This window comes from Coptis chinensis, chromosome 8 (genome assembly GCF_015680905.1).
Source record: "Coptis chinensis isolate HL-2020 chromosome 8, ASM1568090v1, whole genome shotgun sequence".
NCBI lineage: Eukaryota > Viridiplantae > Streptophyta > Magnoliopsida > Ranunculales > Ranunculaceae > Coptis > Coptis chinensis.
In genome coordinates, this window is record NC_141463.1 from 59,636,838 (window position 1) to 59,655,096 (window position 18,259).

Sequence of the window (18,259 nt, forward strand, 5' to 3'; positions counted from 1 at the left end):
AATTTTCACTAAAGGTAAACCCATAAACACTACTGGATCTAGTTTATAACACATTACCCTTCCAACAATGATGAAAATCTACTAAATATAAGTCAATAATCAATGGTTTCGCTATAGTACTTGGATAATCTAACTGTATTAACCCCGATTATACCCTTTAACCTCACACCTCCTCGGTCTTTCACGAAAATGAGACTCCCTCTCTTTTGAACCTTTCAGCTGAACCCATTTGGGCTGCCTACGTACCCCCGACTTCCCGGGAGATCAAGCTATGCCGTAGTTCTCTCTCCTCCCTCCTTTCATTGCCGCCTCCTCATTTTTCTCTCCTTTCCTCTCCTCCTTTAGGTCAAAGTCCTTGGGCCTTTTCTCTTTGGGCCCATCTCTTGGGCCCAATACCATCCGAGGCTCGCTTGTCTCTTTGGGCCCATCTCTTAGGCCCAATACCATCCGAGGCCCACTTGTCTCTCTATCACTCGTCTTACCTGTGATGTCCGTGGTCATGATTTTGGCTCACACAAATGCCCCCTCTCGGGTCCGTCGATGAAGACGGCGGACCCGAGAAGACCTTGACTCGCCAAGCACCAGCGTCTCAAGACTCAAACAAATATACCCAAGATGTGTCCTTCCTGGAGAAATTTCGGCAGAACCTCCCCTGTACTTTCAACATTTCATAAACATAATCACCTGTCATAACCTGAACATTTAATAAGAATAAAGCCAAACCAAATATAAAACCTTGTGCCTCAGTCATACGCCCGACTACTACAAGATATATTGATCCATAGAACCAGCTATTTGACCATCTCGACTAATGCTAGTTAAGTCAAGTAACCAATCCTCGAATAAGAAGAAAACTATAAATATACAAACAACATTCCAGAAACTTTACCATACGACTTATACAATGCAACTAACATACATCTCCACGTTCCTAGATCAGTCTCAACAAACCCATCTAACCATACATATTCCAAATACACCCATACACAAAGGATGGATAAATGCCAGATCATTTAAGTAACAAACTAATATCGACTCGACAAATTAAACAAATGAAGATATCTCTAATCTTGCACCCATGCGCATACAAACATGACTAGAAATAGTGACACCCATAGCAATAAATATTCAAGTCATAGTAAAACTTATTCTCTGTGTAATTCCCGCATCTGCCATCATACATCATAAACAAAGAACTCTACAGGATGGGTACTTGCCTAGGGAAGCCTCCCGGCACAGCTGCTTCCCTTTCAGGGATCAAGCCATACGTAGTTCTTCCATCTCATACTAATACACTAGGATACCAAACTCAAAGAATACTCGGTCCCAGAAGCAGTCAATCGCCAAGAATAAAATTTAACAATAGCCATGCGCACACTAAAACCCTAGCTATAAAGGCCATGGGCAATGAGCTATACACTCCTGTACATACCGTACCATTAGAGCATGAAAGGGGATGATTAATATAACTAAATACACAAACGATCACCTATACAGCCATCACTTGACTCAAATATTTGGTCGTACCAATCAACTTGATTTTAGTGGTTAGCTACATGCATTTTAACCATGTCACCCCCATATTGATAATGACAAAACAAGGCCTAAAAACTCAAATTTGGGGTTTACATGACCTCTCCTGTACTCATACTTGAATTCTAAACCTTCTCCGTATCATGACTTGATCTCATGTTCTTTGTGTGTTCCTTCGACAATCTCAAGCTGCTTCCGCGAAGGGTTCATCCCTTCCGCTGTCTTAGAGATGTTGGGGGCAGCTCAGTATGCCCCTAAGTTGAATATGGACCTCCTCGTCTGCGAAGGGCCCCTCCCATCTGCTGCCTTGGAGATGTTAGGGCAACTCAGTTTGCCTCCAAGTTGACTATGGAGATGTTGGAGGCCGCTGAGTTTGCCCGGGCTACTCAGCTTGCACCCAATTTGCCTATCGATATGTTGGGGGCCGCTGAGTTTGCCCGGGCCACTCATCTTGCCCCCAAGTTGCCTCTGGAGATGTTGGGGCCGCTGAGTTTGCCCGGGCCACTCAGCTTGCACCCAAGTTGCCTATGGAGATGTTGGGGCCGCTGAGTTTGCCCGGGCCACTCATCTTGCACCCAAGTTGAATATGGAGATGTTGGGGGCCGCTCAGCTTGCCCCCAAGTTGCCTATGGAGATGTTGGGGCCGCTGAGTTTGCCTGGGCCACTCAGCTTGCACCCGCACCCAAGTTGCCTTTAGAGATGTTGGGGCCGCTGAGTTTGCCCGAGCCACTCAGCTTGCACCCAAGTTGCCTATGGAGATGTTGGGGCCTTTGAGTATGCCCGGGCCACTCAGCTTGCACCCAAGTTGCCTATGGAGATATTGGGGCCACTAAGTTTGCCCGGGCCACTCAGCTTGCACCCAAGTTACCTTTGGAGATGTTGGGGCCGCTGAGTTTGCCCGGGCACTCAGCTTGCATCCAAGTTGCTTATGGAGATGTTGGAGCCGCTGAGTATGCCCGGGCCACTCAGCTTGCACCCACGTTGCCTATGGAGATGTTGGGGCCGCTGAGTTTACTCGGGCCACTCAGCTTGCACCCAAGTTGAATATGGAGATGTTGGGGCTGTTAAGTTTGCTCGGGCCACTTAGCTTGCACCCAAGTTAATTGCCTTTGGAGATGTTGGGGCCGCTGAGTTTGCCCGGGCCACTCAACATGCACCCAAGCTGACTATGGAGATGTTGGGGGCCGCTGAGCTTGCCCGGGCAACTCAGTTTGCCCCCAAGTTGAATTAAGACCACGCCGTCCGCTGTCTTTGGCCTCATCGTCTGCGAAAGGCTCACCCCCTCCACTGCCTTGGAGATCTCTCTCTTTCTCTGAAACCTGAAACTTTCATGTGTTGAGTGTTGTACAAGTAATGCATGAGTTATAATGAATAACATTTAGCAGAAGTATATGCATACAAGAAATACCGACGACCATCTGCTCAAGCCTCTATATAATCCTTCTTATCCTGAGGTGTACGACCATGTTTCTTGTGCATGGTCCGTGACCTCCCAGAGCGAATAGGTTCGCGGAATACCATGAGGTATGGGGACAATCCCGATCTGTCCCCGCATACATCTCTGCCAAGGGCGGGGACAAGGCTTGCTTGCCCCCTGTGTAACTATGGCTGACGGGCGAGTCCCTACTCGTCCGTCCATTATGTACCTGAAGGTAAAAGAAACGAGTTACCTGCCGCTGTGTATGCCTCTCTACGCTTTTGTAATCATTTTACCATCCGTATTCAGACGCTCCAAACCGTTGATCTCAGCCCCAATCTATTGATCCCATTGTTCTTTTGTCTCCAACTTCCTCGCTGTCGACGTTGTTATGTTAAATACTCTACAAAAACTAAAATCCCCAATAACACAAAGGAGGGGACTATACTGCCCCATATTAGACCCGTCACCATTATGGCAATACTCGGTGTGATTACCACCTGAAAATTCACTTGGCACTACTACCATAGATGTTATACAGGCATGACAAGAAACTATGTTAAGAGAATAATATAGTTTGAATGCTAGAATCACATGGTATCATCTCAGGTAATGTGTTAAGCAAATGACATCATGATACTCATCTTGGGTTCCTTTGGATTTCCAAGTTATTCGTTGCATGCATTTCGCCTTCATATCACTATGCCACCTTCATGAATGACTCCCTTTTTCACATGTCCATAGAACAAACATCTTTACACGCATTTCGCCAAACATTCTGTATGCACTTACGCTGGTTGTGAAACACTACTATGATTTCTCTGGACTTTATGTGGAGGCCAAGGTTCGATCTCCAATACATACAAGTGACTTAAGCTACAAAGTATAACATTAGCATTTCTAACCCACACAAATTGATTGACAAAATGTATCCAATAGGAAAAGTATCGTTTATTAAAGATGAATCTACCCATGATAGAGGAAGAAGCAAGCACTAAATTTTTGAAGGTTGTTAAACTAACATAGTGAACTAGAGCCAGAACTAGCTAGCATATATTTTAATCGATGCATGCTACATAACATGATTTCCCTAGGAAAGAAACACTAAAGACATCGTAACCAAACTAATTAAGATCGATTACTTCTTCACAAAAAGCAACAATTAACTTATTACTAATGATGGAATGGCAAAACCATTCCAAATACTCATGCTCCTACCCAAAATGCACAAAGTTAAACGCACTAACAACTCTCCAAAATCCATTTTTCTTCCAATCTAAGCTTTCATAAACCCACTAGTCCACAAACGGGATTGTATAGCTCAGTAACCTTACCACGATTGGTAGAGATGCTGCATACATATATGACAATATCATGGAAAAATGTAGCATATTAATAAAAAGGGCTTCCAAACCTAACCGTTGAGTGCAAAGATCATAGATACGAATCAGTTGTCAAACTACAATTTGTGCCTCCATGGTTATAAGGATAACCCAGTACTCAGCCGTGACAAAGTGGAATGACCATTCCTGCAAAACAAACAAGAAAGACTGTAACAAGATACTGAGAACACCATGTAAGAGGCTTCCATTTAATTTCCACACTAGAGCTGTTCATCCTTTTAGCATTAAGGGGTTCTTTTGAAACATCACAACTAGCCCCTTTCATCCTCAACTCTTGAATACATCTAACAAGTGCCTGGTTATCACTCTTCTCCCTCGTCAACTGTCTCGACCTCTTCCACTACCTGCAAAACTCCATATACAACCACCAGTGGCTTCACCAACCGAGCTGCTGGACGCTTTTGAATTTGGGTAATGGACTACCTTTAGTGCAGATATCCCTTTTAGTACATTTAGACCCCGGAAGCCCATATCCTTTCTGAATCCAGCATCAACATTTTCTCTATTTCCATATCCATTCCAGCACAAACATAAGTTTCTCACCCCATCAATTCCATCACAACCAATTTTCTATCACCAAGTCCTTGAATCTTTAAAACCATCGATGATAGTAAACAGGACGATTCCTAAAACGCTTACCAGTACGACTTTTGTCAACAAAGCCAACTGACTTCAAGTGCATAGTTTTTGGATTATGCAACGAAATTGAACAAGGTAACTTGGTTTTTGCTCACTCTTCTTCTCTGCTATCGAAGTGTAAAAATCAGATAAGAACTGGAAAAAGATAAGCTTTTTATTCCTTTTCGATTTTCACCCGCCAAAATTTCATAACCAAATTCTTAATCGCTCTCCGAGGTTGTTAAGATGTCGACCGTTAAAAGACTTGGCAGATTCGGTAACTCCAAATCTTGAGTCCGATGAATATGAATATCTCCAGCTCTTGTTTCCGCAATCCATAGCTCTGTTGTAAATAACCAAACTCTTAATCAGATCTGACGACATACAACTTTACTAATCCGAGGACACGTGCTAATCCGAGGTTGTGTAGCTTGTCGCAGCGAGGTGTAGGATACTGTCTGTTCCATTGACGCCTTTGGAGTTCAACATAACAGTAGCGACCAAGCATATTCATGTAATCTTCCCGTACACGGTCCTCAAAGTTTGCTCTAGACCGACTTCCAATTGGATAACTCTGATCAAAATCAGATGACTTCACATAAAACTCTACACCATACTTTTGTGTGACCTTTGAAAACTGATAGGCGTAATTCCTTTGTAAATAATATTCAGGCTCCAAAAAAGGCAGATATGCAAGCAAGAAGATAATCCATGTGGGTGATAGTTGAATAAGAATCATAACATTAAACCCTCCTTGATCACCTTCCCTTTGTTGACTACTCGTTCCCCTAGTCCTATACACATGAGAATTACGAAACACCTCTGACTGACCAAAAAATGACCTGAAGATCTCATCCGGGTCAAAATCATCATGAAAGAAATCATTAGTTGCCGTTCTCCTCCACCTAGCCAGCCTCAATAGAACAACACGCCCATTTCGATATTCTGTAACTAACAGAATCACCTGTGCGCCAAAGCTGCCTTAATCGTCAAGATGGTAATAGGAACCACAAGACTTTTGGTCCCTGTCTTTCGTGGATCCCAGTTTGTTAATTCATGGGCGATGATTAGTTGGGTCCTTCCTAAATGTAATATTCAATTGAGATAAGAAAGAGTTCATCCCCGTTAATAAAATCATTTACTCTCTTAACTTCGCGAATCAACTTAACATTCTCTTCACTATAACTCCTCTCCACATTTATACTCTCATTAGAACTAGCCCGCTCGGGTTGTTTCAATCTTCGAGCTGACTGTTTAACCTCAGCATCAGTTTTATCACAGATGCAATTGCAGATTTAGCTATGCCCACCAATCATACAACTTCATCTTTATTACCAGCCATGATTTTTAACCTCAAATCTCAATGCCCAAAGAGATTGTATTGTTGAAATTGGAGTCATCTCGTTTCTGTAAATGTTCATCGTATGGGCCGATGGCTAACAGATGACATGTAGGTCTCCGCAGATTGTATTGGGGTTGGAATTTTGCTCTATTTCGCTACCCCCACCGCATCATTATCAAAATCTGAGGAGACGACCTCTTTATGGTTTTTGTTGACCCCCAAATAGCATCCACGACCTCCCTCTTCCTCACCCCATCTGCTCCACTTATTTACTCGGTCCCCACAGACGGCGCCATTGTATTAACCCCGATTATACCCTTTAACCTCACACCTCCTCGGTCTTTCACAAAAATGAGACTCCCTCTCTTTTGAACCTTTCAGTTGAACCCATTTGGGCTGCCTACGTACCCCCGACTTCCCGGGGGGACCAAGCTGTGTCGTAGTTCTCTCTCTTCCCTCCTTTCACTGCCGCCTCCTCATTTTTCTCTCCTTTCCTCTCCTCCTTTAGGTCAAAGTCCTTGGGCCTTTTCTCTTTGGGTCCATCTCTTGGGCCCAATACCATCCGAGGCTCGCTTGTCTCTTTGGGCCCAATACCATCTGAGGCCCACTTGTCTCTTTATCAGTTCTCTTACCTGTGATGTCCGTGGTCATGATTCTGGCTCACACACTAACAATATACATCTAATGTTCCTTACAAGGACAATGAGTTATCAGCTTAGTATGTCATTAACATAAGCAATGCCATGTCTCACATAATCCATCAAGTACAATAGGCCACCAATGATTTCGACATATTTAGTATGAAAAACACAAGTAGAATATTTTTCATGAGATGGATATTTGCCACCAAAGGTGTTGACACAGGCTTACTATCATAATACCTAAACTTTTCAATAAAAATATTTCTACAAAGTGCTCTAACAACATGATGAGACAACCATGAGTTATAATTCATATATTCACCAATCATTCAGTTCTAAACTACCCGAAATTCCCCTATACCATCCGGTCGGTCTAGTTTAAGGTATGTTGTGGGCTACAACCATATTCAAGCGTCAATATCTTGATAACTGAATATAGCTGTTACATAAATGAGATAAACAACATAATGAACTATCATTTATCCAATGACGGCCTATTATGTGTTTCAAATAGGAATTTTTCTGTCTCATAAACATTCTCAATGCTAGCACTCATGATATTAAATCATATAAACAAAGAGAGATAAACACACATGTCTTGTTTTACACTAAAGAAAGTATACACATTTATCAACATCGTTATTTTGATATCCAAAAGACACCAAGATATTGTCGAATTTCTCATACCTTTTTTTTATATGCACTTGTATCAACTCATTGAAAAATTTAATTAAATTGTATACTTTAAGCTCATCACCTGGTACTACTTGGTATTGTAGTTCCTTAAGTTGATCCATACAATTTTCTTCATCAAGATTGTCATTTTAGGAAAAGTTTATAGAAAACTATTTGATGATTAAAATTGTGGATCACAACTACTCAACTAGAGTCTTTAGAATTATGAATAATAAATTCTAGTTACATGAGCTAGGTTCTAAAATAGTATAAATCTTTTCTCTGAGGGAAACCCCTTGGCTATTTATATTAGCCTTGTATTTTGCAATACAACTATCACGTTTTAGTTTCCTCTTGAAGATCCAAATTCAACCTATAGATCCCCCAAGAGGTAGATTAACTACTTCCCCTTAATGATTGTGTAAATAAGGAGTCTAGTTTAGATGAGTTGTATCCTTAAAAAAAGAACACTTCTCATAAACAGACAACATTCTTATAGGTTAATGAATCTTCCTTAAGAAATATGTAAACGCCATCACTGTGAACGCTTGATATGATGTACTGATAAAACATAAAATTGATAGTTTACCTACGAAATGAACGATGAAACTCAAAACGTAAGTAAACTAAAACTATCTTATGCTGCCTATGTTTATCAAAGATTCTACTCTCAATCCTATGAGATATAGTGGAGTAGGAAGTTCGTTCCACTCCTAGTCCTTCTGCATGTTAATGTTCTCTACGTATAAGTACTCTTACTCTAAAGTCTAATGAGAGATTTACGAAGTGGCAACTAAACTACGATGCAACTACCCACAAGATGCAACTAGTCGACTATTAGGACAACTATGGGAATGCTACGTTGATTCTATGATAAGGAGTTAGAGGGGGATTGATTCCACCTTAACTCGACTTAATCCTACTAACGACGAATCGTCGTAATCCGAATTGAACTGCTTCGTAGAACAATATGGTTACTCCTAATCCCTAATTACACATGACATTTCTACCAATTCATAACTAGTATGTGAACAATTAAACCCATTCTCATGGTGAACTAATCATTTCTAGAGTGGAAAGGAAATTACGACGATTCTACGATAATCAGAATCAAGCTTTCATCAAGGCTTCTCAACCCCCTCAATGGAGGTTTAGCCGAGAATCATCACGCTATCATTCCCAATAGAATTCAAACAAGACATGATATAAAGATTGAAACTTTGCTTGTTTAAACCCAATTCAAAACTACTAATGCAATAATTTGGATTAAACTAATAATGACAAATAATTAAATCTACGAATTGAAATTAAACAATTAATGGAAATGAAACTAGATTATGGAGAACACTATTTTATTAATCTAATGAATAATAAAGCAATGATTCAAATACTAAATTAATAATCTAACTAATCTAAGTCTAGCTATCTACGTAATAAGGGAAATTAGATCTACACAATTGTAAATGACAAGAATCGAAATTGACAAACTAGCTAATTTATTAATCAAACTAATTAAGAATAATGATTCTAAGAGTTTAATCTAAAACAAGAATTGAAATGGAACTAAACTTAATTAATCTACTGAAAACTAGATCTAGAATTCTATATAGTTTTAGGTCTAACTAGCTACCATTAACTATCTACCCTTATCTACCCTTTAACCAAGAGTGAAGCTTTGGTTTTTATACATTCAGATCCAAAAAGCGTGTATGGGCTTGGAGCCATGTTTTGGGCCAGAGAATCAGGCCCAAAACCCAATTCTTTCAGTCCAAAAAGGCCTCTACAGCTGCAGTTGGCTTCAACAGACTTTTCGTCCACTTTTACTCCTCTGATTAGGTCAACGCTTGAACCATTGGAAATCTCTTTCCGAGCCGGTCGTTTTGACATAAGATAGGTCCCATTCCGAGGTCTGAGTCCAAAGATACGGCCTTCGGAAGTTCTAATGACTTGTGTGCTGTTTCTGCCCGCGTCGACTTTTCAGCTTTTGACCGGGCTTTAGAAAGGCTTTATCTTCTTGAATCTTGGCCTTTAATCACAGAACTCCTTAGCAACCGACCTTTGCTTCTTTATCTTGCTAAAGTGGCACATATCTGCACATAATGGACTTTGAAGCCTGAAATGCATAAAAACACGTAATCAGTGTTAACTCTTAATTATTACTCACATAATTGGTCTAAAAGTATGTCTGTTATAGGGTTAAAACTACAGTTTTGGGCTCTTATCAAACCACCTCCAAACAGCATTTTTCTTGTCCTCAAGCAAAGATGAGAAATTAGAATAAGTGACCAAAAATGGAGTTCTAACTACTCTCGTTTCGCTGAGTGCAATTGCATTGACCATATGCAACAAGGCCTTAAACCACTAGGAATTCCCTAGTGGACGAGTTATAGCCTCGTGAGAGTTATAACCACTAGGAATTCGCTAGTGGCCTTAAACCACTATAAATAAAATGGAGTTCTTAGCCATATTTTTCTTTTTCTTTTCTTTGGCTTTTGACTCCATTTTATTCTATTTTTGGAGTTTTTATTTATTTCTATTTTTTTTCTTTTCCTTGGATGGAAGCTTCTTTTCTTTTTCTGAAGCAACTAACTAATTTTTGTTTACACAGGTTTTTCTCTTCTTCTTTCTTCACTCATTCTATTCTCAGACTTATTCTAGATTGGGTAAGTTGAATTTTTTTTATTTTGTTTTGTTTTTGTAACAGGGTAAAGGAATTGTGGTTTATGGAAGGTTAAAGAAAGGTTCAGAGGGGCGACTAGCGGAAAATAATTCATAGGTTTGAATTTTTGGCTATATCGATCCAAAAAGGGCCTAAATTCTCGCTTAGGATATGGTTTAGTGATCAAGCAAGTGGACGTGTGATATCTCTATCCGGATTTTACTTCTCCCTTGTGTTATTTCTCAAATGTTTCACTCATATAAGGCTTTAGGCTATATTCTCACAGGATTTGTAGAATAAGTACTCTAGCCTAGATTTCAGAAACTTACTACTAACAATCATCGATACTCATGTAATATATTTATAGATAGATGCAAAGATTATTTCCTACATATTAACCTAAGTTTCTAACAATTATTCTAATGCAAAAGCTACGTGAGACTTCTAGATTGTTAAGAGCATAGAGAAAGGAAACAATACCACTATTCCTAAGTGTATAACATAACTTATTTATTTATATTTTTTGAATTTTTGAAATTTTTACTAGAAAACAAATGCATATTATACATATCTATATCCTAACAGATGCCTTAATTACACGTGTTTCTATGCCCCCCCCCCCAAACAAGAAGCATGCTTTGTCCTCAAAGCATATAAATAAAGAGGGGGTAGAAAATTACCATTGAAGCGTGAAATTCGTGAACATCTGCAAAACAAAGTTAGAACGCGTGCTAATATAGGAAATAAAACTGACTCAACTCTATAAGAGTTCTACCCATTATGGGGTTAACAAGAATGAAATTGCTTGGGACATAAAAGCGGACACTAACTAGAATGAAAACTTACCTTATCTCCAAAGATTCCTCATCATCTTCCTCATCCTCTTCTTCCATAAAGAAGTGAGGTTCCTTTATCTGCCATGCCATGATAATTTGCCGGGCTTCCCCGCCATTTATCATCTATTATTGCTAACCTATTAAGTGCTACTTGGTCCGACGGGGTGTAGGGTGCAACCTCGATGAGGTTGTATCCTCCACCCTTTCCAAGTCATTACGCGGAAGGATTGAATAATACTATTGGTGGGTCGTCATGCGATGTCGACCGTAATCCAATCCGTGAAACGTGTACAAAAAAGCGAAAGAAACATAGCATAATACGGAATCGAAATGGGCATAAGAAGGTACTTATGCCTCATGCTATGGGATCGAGCTAAACTAGACATCAAGGTTCGGGAAGGTCATGACACATCGTCCCCGCGGGCTAAAGCAAGGAAAACGGCGCTGCAAGTGGCATCATTCACGAAGAAAAAACGCCATTCCCTAAAATGTTTAGCATGATCCAAAACATAACAGTTCCTATGTTCATGGACCCGGGCTACCAAAGGCGACGTTATATTCCCTCGGTCCTCGATCACGGAAAATGCCCCCCCATACGACTCATGCAAAACTCATAAGTGTAGACATACATATTATCTACCCAATAACACCATGGGTCTTGTATTTCAGTGGGCATAGCAAGTCCAAGAACAAATGCTAGCAAGAACACCGTAATTTCCATTGGTTCATTATCAATGTTGATGGAGAACACTTGTTCTCCATCCGGTCTTTCAAAGAAAATGCAGTTATCGTAAAAATAAGATGCTAGTGTTGGAGAATAAAGTGCATCGAGTCTTACCATAAGCGGCTCCCGTAGCCGTATGTGATCGCCACGAAAACCAAGCACCATAAGTAGTGCTTTGGAACAAATCTTCGAAAGACTGTTCCGGTATCAATGTTGGAGATGTCATCTCAAAATTACGCTCTGGAATAGCTGCGAATGATCCGGAAACTACCCGCAGAAAACTAGAATTTTTCTGGTCCACGGAAGTCAGGGCGCGAGTGCGCTCTGAAGATTTGGAATTCCAGTGTTTGAGCTCGGGTCGCGCTCACCTTGGGTGTGAGTGCGCTCTGACAAAAAATCTGAAAAAAATTGCAGAGCGCGAGTGCCCTCGGAGTTGCTGAAACTCGGAAAATGAGACGAAACGTGGGAATCGTGGGAGTGAAAGGTGAGTGATGGAGGTTAGGTGTAGTGTGAGTTGTGAGTGTAGAATGTATGAAGTTTATATAGGTTTTAAGTTGCTAAAACGGATCGAGAAGTTGCCAAAAGGTTTTTACGGCAGTTTCCGGAAATACCAAAATTTCCAAATCCGAAAACGGAAACAACTCATTTTCTTGATTCTAAAACAAACCTAGTATCTTTTAGATTGAATTTATGATAGAATCTACCTATTTAATCGAGATTTCATCCTACCATGATACTTATTCATAGATATGCCTAAACGGCCATATTTTTACCTTGACTCATAATAAATTCTAAGGCGAGGTCATATAAAAATCATCTGGAATAGATAAAACCACCCCCAAACAATTTAGGAAGGTGGGATCAATATTAAACAACCACGCATAATGAAAATAACCGCATTATATTAAAATTTTCATTCGAAGTACATTTCACTACAAAATTCAAATTACGGAAATAAAACTTATATTAAAATAAATGGCAATAATGAAACTATAAATAAAAATAGAAACATCAAACGATACTATCCCTAATCACTCCGGTATTGGTAGCAGAGGGCACACGGTCCGGGGATGGCTCCTGAGCTCCCGATGGGCCAGCACCATTCGTCCTTCGGCGACGACGCTCGTGCCTCGATGGTGTGTCCTCAGAAGGAGAATCCCCGTGAGGTGGGAATCGTGCAAGCATGTCGGTCCGGGCCCGGGCCCGAGCTTCTAGCTCGACCCTCATCTGTTCCCACCTCTCATCCTCTCTGCGGATGCGGATCTCGAAGTTATGATGGATAGTTGCCTGTCGAGTCCGGTCTTCGCAGATAGTGTTGAGTGAACGCGATGCCACGATGAATTACGGCCATGCGTTACATCGACCAACACCTCTCCGGGCATCCGCGTCAAAACAAGTCAAGTCCTCCTCATCCTCTGAGGCATTTTGATTTCCCCCATCCTCCTCGGCATTCTCGTTTCCCCATCCTCCTCGTCTTCTTCTATCCTCAGCCAACCTCCAACTTGTTGGACACACTCCTTATAGATCGCGAGGGTTTGATTGTAGGGTGATGTAAGACCTATCGGGGCGAAGTCGCTCTCAACTTCAAAGATGATCTTGGTTATCAACACGGGGAGAGGTGCAATAGACTTCCCTACTCCCCTAATCATGCTAAGCAAAACTCCAAGATACAGAACTTCGTGCTTCGCTCTGGAGTATCCATAAGATGTGGAGGCAGTTCAGGCCGATGTCGCCGACCTTCTCCTTCCCGGGCGTTCACCAATCCAATCCACGAAATTGCGTGCCGGTGGTTGGTTCTGAGGGATGACTGGCGAACACAATGCGATCTCGCATTGTAGTTCCCTTCGGTAACTGTCACGTTCATCAATGGTTCTACCCCATTATATTGGGACTCCTGCAACATGACATCCAGATGGATTCTAGGCGGAATGCCTAGAATCTCAGCCAACAACCCAGTAGTCACTTCCTTCCTCCTCTTCGCCACCATAACAAAAATCCTAGTCCCCTCCAACTCCCTCGTATTGTAGAACCGTCGGACTAAGTCTTCGTGGTAATAGGCTTCAGTCGAGTACCACAAACTATTCCAGTCTCTACTGATCATTTCGTCACCATAAAACGGCGCGAAGTGGTCGCCAGTAAAAGCTTGCTTCGGTAAAATTCCGCGTTGTTGAGCCATTGGAAGTTTGAATACGGTTTGAGGTTTGTAGAAGGTAGGGGGAAGCAATGAGGGACACCTCACTAAAAAGAACGATGGTGGTGGTGGTGTGGTGGTGCGGCAGCACCGATTTTTTTTTTAATTTTGATTTTCTGGTGGTTTTTGTTGATGTAAATTGGTGGAGGTTGTGGGGCGGCGCGGTTGGAGTAGATTTGGGTTGGGTCTTGGATTGTGGGCGTGGGTTAATTAGGTTTTGTTTTTAATTTATTTTTTGGTCGGGTTTGAAGCTTTGTTAATGGCGGTTTGTGGAAAAAAACGATGAACTGATGGTGAAGGTAAGGGCGCGGGTGCGCTGTCGGTGGGCGCGGGTTGGGCCCAAGCCCAAATCGAAATTTGTGAATTTTTCGATTTTTTTGCGAAACTTCAAATCAAAATTGCCGCTTCGTTACCGGTCCGATTTTTACGAATGAGATATGGAAATGATCAGGAGAGAATTTCCAATCCAATGATCCATAAAACACTCTATTCCGACCGTGGATGACATATAAGATAGTGGAAAATGCCTCGAAGTGCGTGCCTGATGTACGTTATGCGAACGACTGATCTCTAAATTCAAGATTATGTCAACCCGGATCGTAATATAATTAAACGGCCGAAGCAACTGTAATGGGACATAAACATTCTAGGATGGAAACACGAACACCCCACCCCCAAACAAATTTTTTTACAACGAATCTTAGAAAATTTATTTTTAGCAGTGGGTTTTTTAAAGTCAGATTCCCGAGACTTCCTAGATTACTATGTATATAAAATATATATATATATTTACTTTTAAAAAGAAAAACAATAAACAAGAAAGACATAATTCACCCCATAGAGAAACGTGACTAAAAAATCCAAGAAAATATGCAAGAGTGGAAAACGTGAATTATGTCAAACATGGACTTAGGATCCGGTACTTACAGCCACACACTCCGTAGGGGGAGGGCCCGGTTACCTTAATGGTGCACTCACCAATATATGGAAATGAAAGGAAATGCACCAAACACAAAAGTTGAGTCGTTTATAGTCAGATACTCGAGACTTTATCTAAACATATGTATGAACATGCAGTTTATCATATATCAACAACCGAAATAGTTGTGGATCATTCCATAAATAAATATCACAGAAAACATATCCAAACACAATCAAGCACCAAGATTTCCTATGACGCAACCTAGTGAAATGAAAACGAAGTCGGATAACCCTATTAGGTAACCTAGCATGTACCTTCTTTTTCATTTTTGAACGAGTGGGTGTTCTAGTAAATAAGTGTGGAAAAGTGAATGGTTGTGGAGAATATGGTGGATATGGATAAGTTGTAGAAGGACAACATATAAACAATGAGGATGTGGTTTTAGCACAAAACTCATTCATGGTGTGTGTAGAGACTGTTTCAAGTCTGAAAATGAAGGTGTCAAACGCTTTTGTCTTCTGAAGTATTTGTTTACTAGGTGGATTTAAAAACTTATGAAGCATAGAAGACACAAAAGGATCGAGTGCAAACTTGAGATTCCTTTGAAAGGGTGGAAGGAGGGAAGTCGAGGTGGATGTTGTGCAAAGTAGTTCTTGATAGGGTGAATCATCACCTGCTCTAAGAAACTCATCGAATTGCTCATCTAGATTGGTCATATCCTCGTTACTATGATAGTCCTCTACATCTTTGAGAAAGTCATCTATCTCATCCTCATCCGTAATATGTGTATCGACTAGTGTAGGGATGGAAATGTTGGAGTCTGAACTTCCAAAGGAAAGAAATTTGGGCATATGATTATCAGGGAATGTGTTGTTAAAATAATCTCGAGCAAAGCTCTCGATCATGCTAACCTTTCCATCCATAGACGAATCGGATAACTGTGTCTTTGTTTTAAAAACATTGACTTCAACAGCAAGATGGCCAAAAGACATGGACATTGAACGATCGCGGCAATTAATGAGCGCATTGGCAGTTGCCAGGAAAGGACGCCCTAAGATGATCGGGACAGAGTCATTAACGACTTCTGTATCGAGGATGACAAAATCAGCTAGATAGTAAAAATCCTGAACTTTTACCAGAACATTTTCGACCACACCCTTAGGATACTTAATAGACCGATCAGCTAATTGCAACGTCATTTTAGTGGGTTGCATCTCGTCTAGACCTATTTGTCTATATAAATAAAACGGGAGTAAGTTAACACTAGCCCCCCAAGTCTAATAACGCGGTCGCCGTATAAGAATCTCCTAAGGTGCATTGTACAGTAGGACGACCATGGTCCTTGTACTTAACAATTCCATTATGTTCTGATAGAGTTGGAAATTGTTCTGTTAAAAAGGCGTCTTTTGGTATATTGGTCCTACACCTAGTAGTACACAACTCCTTAAGAAACTTAGCATGGTGTGGTAGCCTTTTAATAGCTTCGAGGAAGGGGAGATTTATAGTTAGATTCTTGAAAACATCCTTAATCTCCTCATAATTTGTATCCCTAGTTAACACGGCTAATTTTTGTGAAAACGGTGGTTTCTGTCTATATTTAGCAATAGTATCACCTGGATGTTTAACCGTGACTTTCTGTTTCTTAGGTTGTGTTGTAACTGGTACCTCTACAGTGGTAGGCTCTTCAGTTTCTATTTCGGTATCTAGTAAAATAGCAGGTGCAGGGGCAATTGGTGGGGTAACTATAGGCATAGTTACTTTGTTATCAACCACTCTGCCAGAACGGAGAGTGGTGATGGCCTTTAGCTCACCTACATTTTCATATTCATTACTAGTATTATCGGTTACCTCAAAGGCTGTATTTGTTGTTTTAGGATTAGGTATTTAAGTGACACGAAAACACACCTTTGGGTTGGGTTTTATCTTGAGCCAACCGTTGGGTTAAATTATTAACGGATTGTAGAAGGCTTTGGTTAGATTGAGCCATGGTTTGGAAAAGTTTTGGCTTACTTGTATGAAGGTGTCAAGACGATCCGGTTGTGTGGGTGTAGTAGTCACGGGTGGTGTGGATGGAACTATTTCACGTGAATTATTTATGGGTGGATTTTGATAGTTATTATTTACCTAAACGATACCTCTATTATCATTATAATTATTATAACTACCTTGACCTTGTGCTTGACCTTGTCGAGGTTGCACTTGGTTGTTATAATTATTAAAATTACCCCGACCACGCCCTTGTCGTGGTGGAGCTTGGTTAAAACTTTGTGTTGGCCTAACATATTGATTATTGTACCACGGAGGTGTGGCGTGTTGGTTATTTCTCCAACCGAAGTTGGGATTTTGTCTCCACGGGCGTTAGGTTCACTATTAATGGAACAAGCCTGTTCATAGGCTATAGGACGATGGGGAGTCGGGATGCTTTCGGGGCTCAACCCGAAACTACATGGATTTGAATTTACATTCATGACGGGGATAGGCTTTTGTTGAACGTAAATGGCCTCTACCTTTTTAGTGAGTGATTCGATTAGAGTTTTAAGCTCGGGATCGTGTTTAATTTCAAACATACCGCGCCTTAATCGTATTTGATGAACTAGCGGGCCGATTGGATATCATCACTACCCCCTAGTTGTTATTTAAACTTAGTTTGATCCTCTAAAATTTATAAGCCTTGAGGCTCCTTTGCTTAAGAAACTACCCCATTCATTATGTCTAGGACTTCTTTATGGTGGTGTAGAAGTCCTTTGAAAATGGCACGAACTAACGTGTCTTTTCGCTAAGTTATGATGTGGACACTCTATAAGGAGATCGGTGAAGCGATTCCAAGCCTCTGAAAATGTTTCATGAGGATTTTGTCGAAAAGAAATGAATCTTGGAAAGCATCTCATCCGTCTTTAGGGGTGGGTAAAATGTTCCATAAACAGGTGAACAAGTTTAGCCCACGAGTCCACGAGAATTAGGCTTGGGCGATTAACCAAGACGCCTTATCGGGCTAAGGTGAAAGGGAATACCCTTAGTTTAATTTGTTCTGCACCAACCGTAGGATGGTGGAATGTTGTTAGGACTTGTTCAATCCTACGCATGTGCTGATAAGGTTTTTCATGGTCTAATCCATGAAAAACGGGTAACAAATTAAAATATTTGGGGATTCGGAAATCCCCTCCGGGTTTGCTAGAAACGATGCAAGATTTGGGGCTATCGCTCAAGGCTTTGTAGAAGTCAGAGAGAGGAGTCTCTTCTTCGTCGGGCATTGTGTCAGGTGATGTGTGTGAAATAGTAGCTAGAGGTGTAGTGGGTG

The 18,259-nt window shown here is 40.9% G+C and overlaps 1 pseudogene; it reads right to left on the bottom strand.

The window, feature by feature from the left end:
- Positions 1 to 4,542: 4,542 nt before the first annotated feature.
- On the bottom strand, positions 4,543 to 6,609 carry LOC147482212 (chaperone protein dnaJ 49 pseudogene; annotated as a pseudogene).
- Positions 6,610 to 18,259: the final 11,650 nt, after the last annotated feature.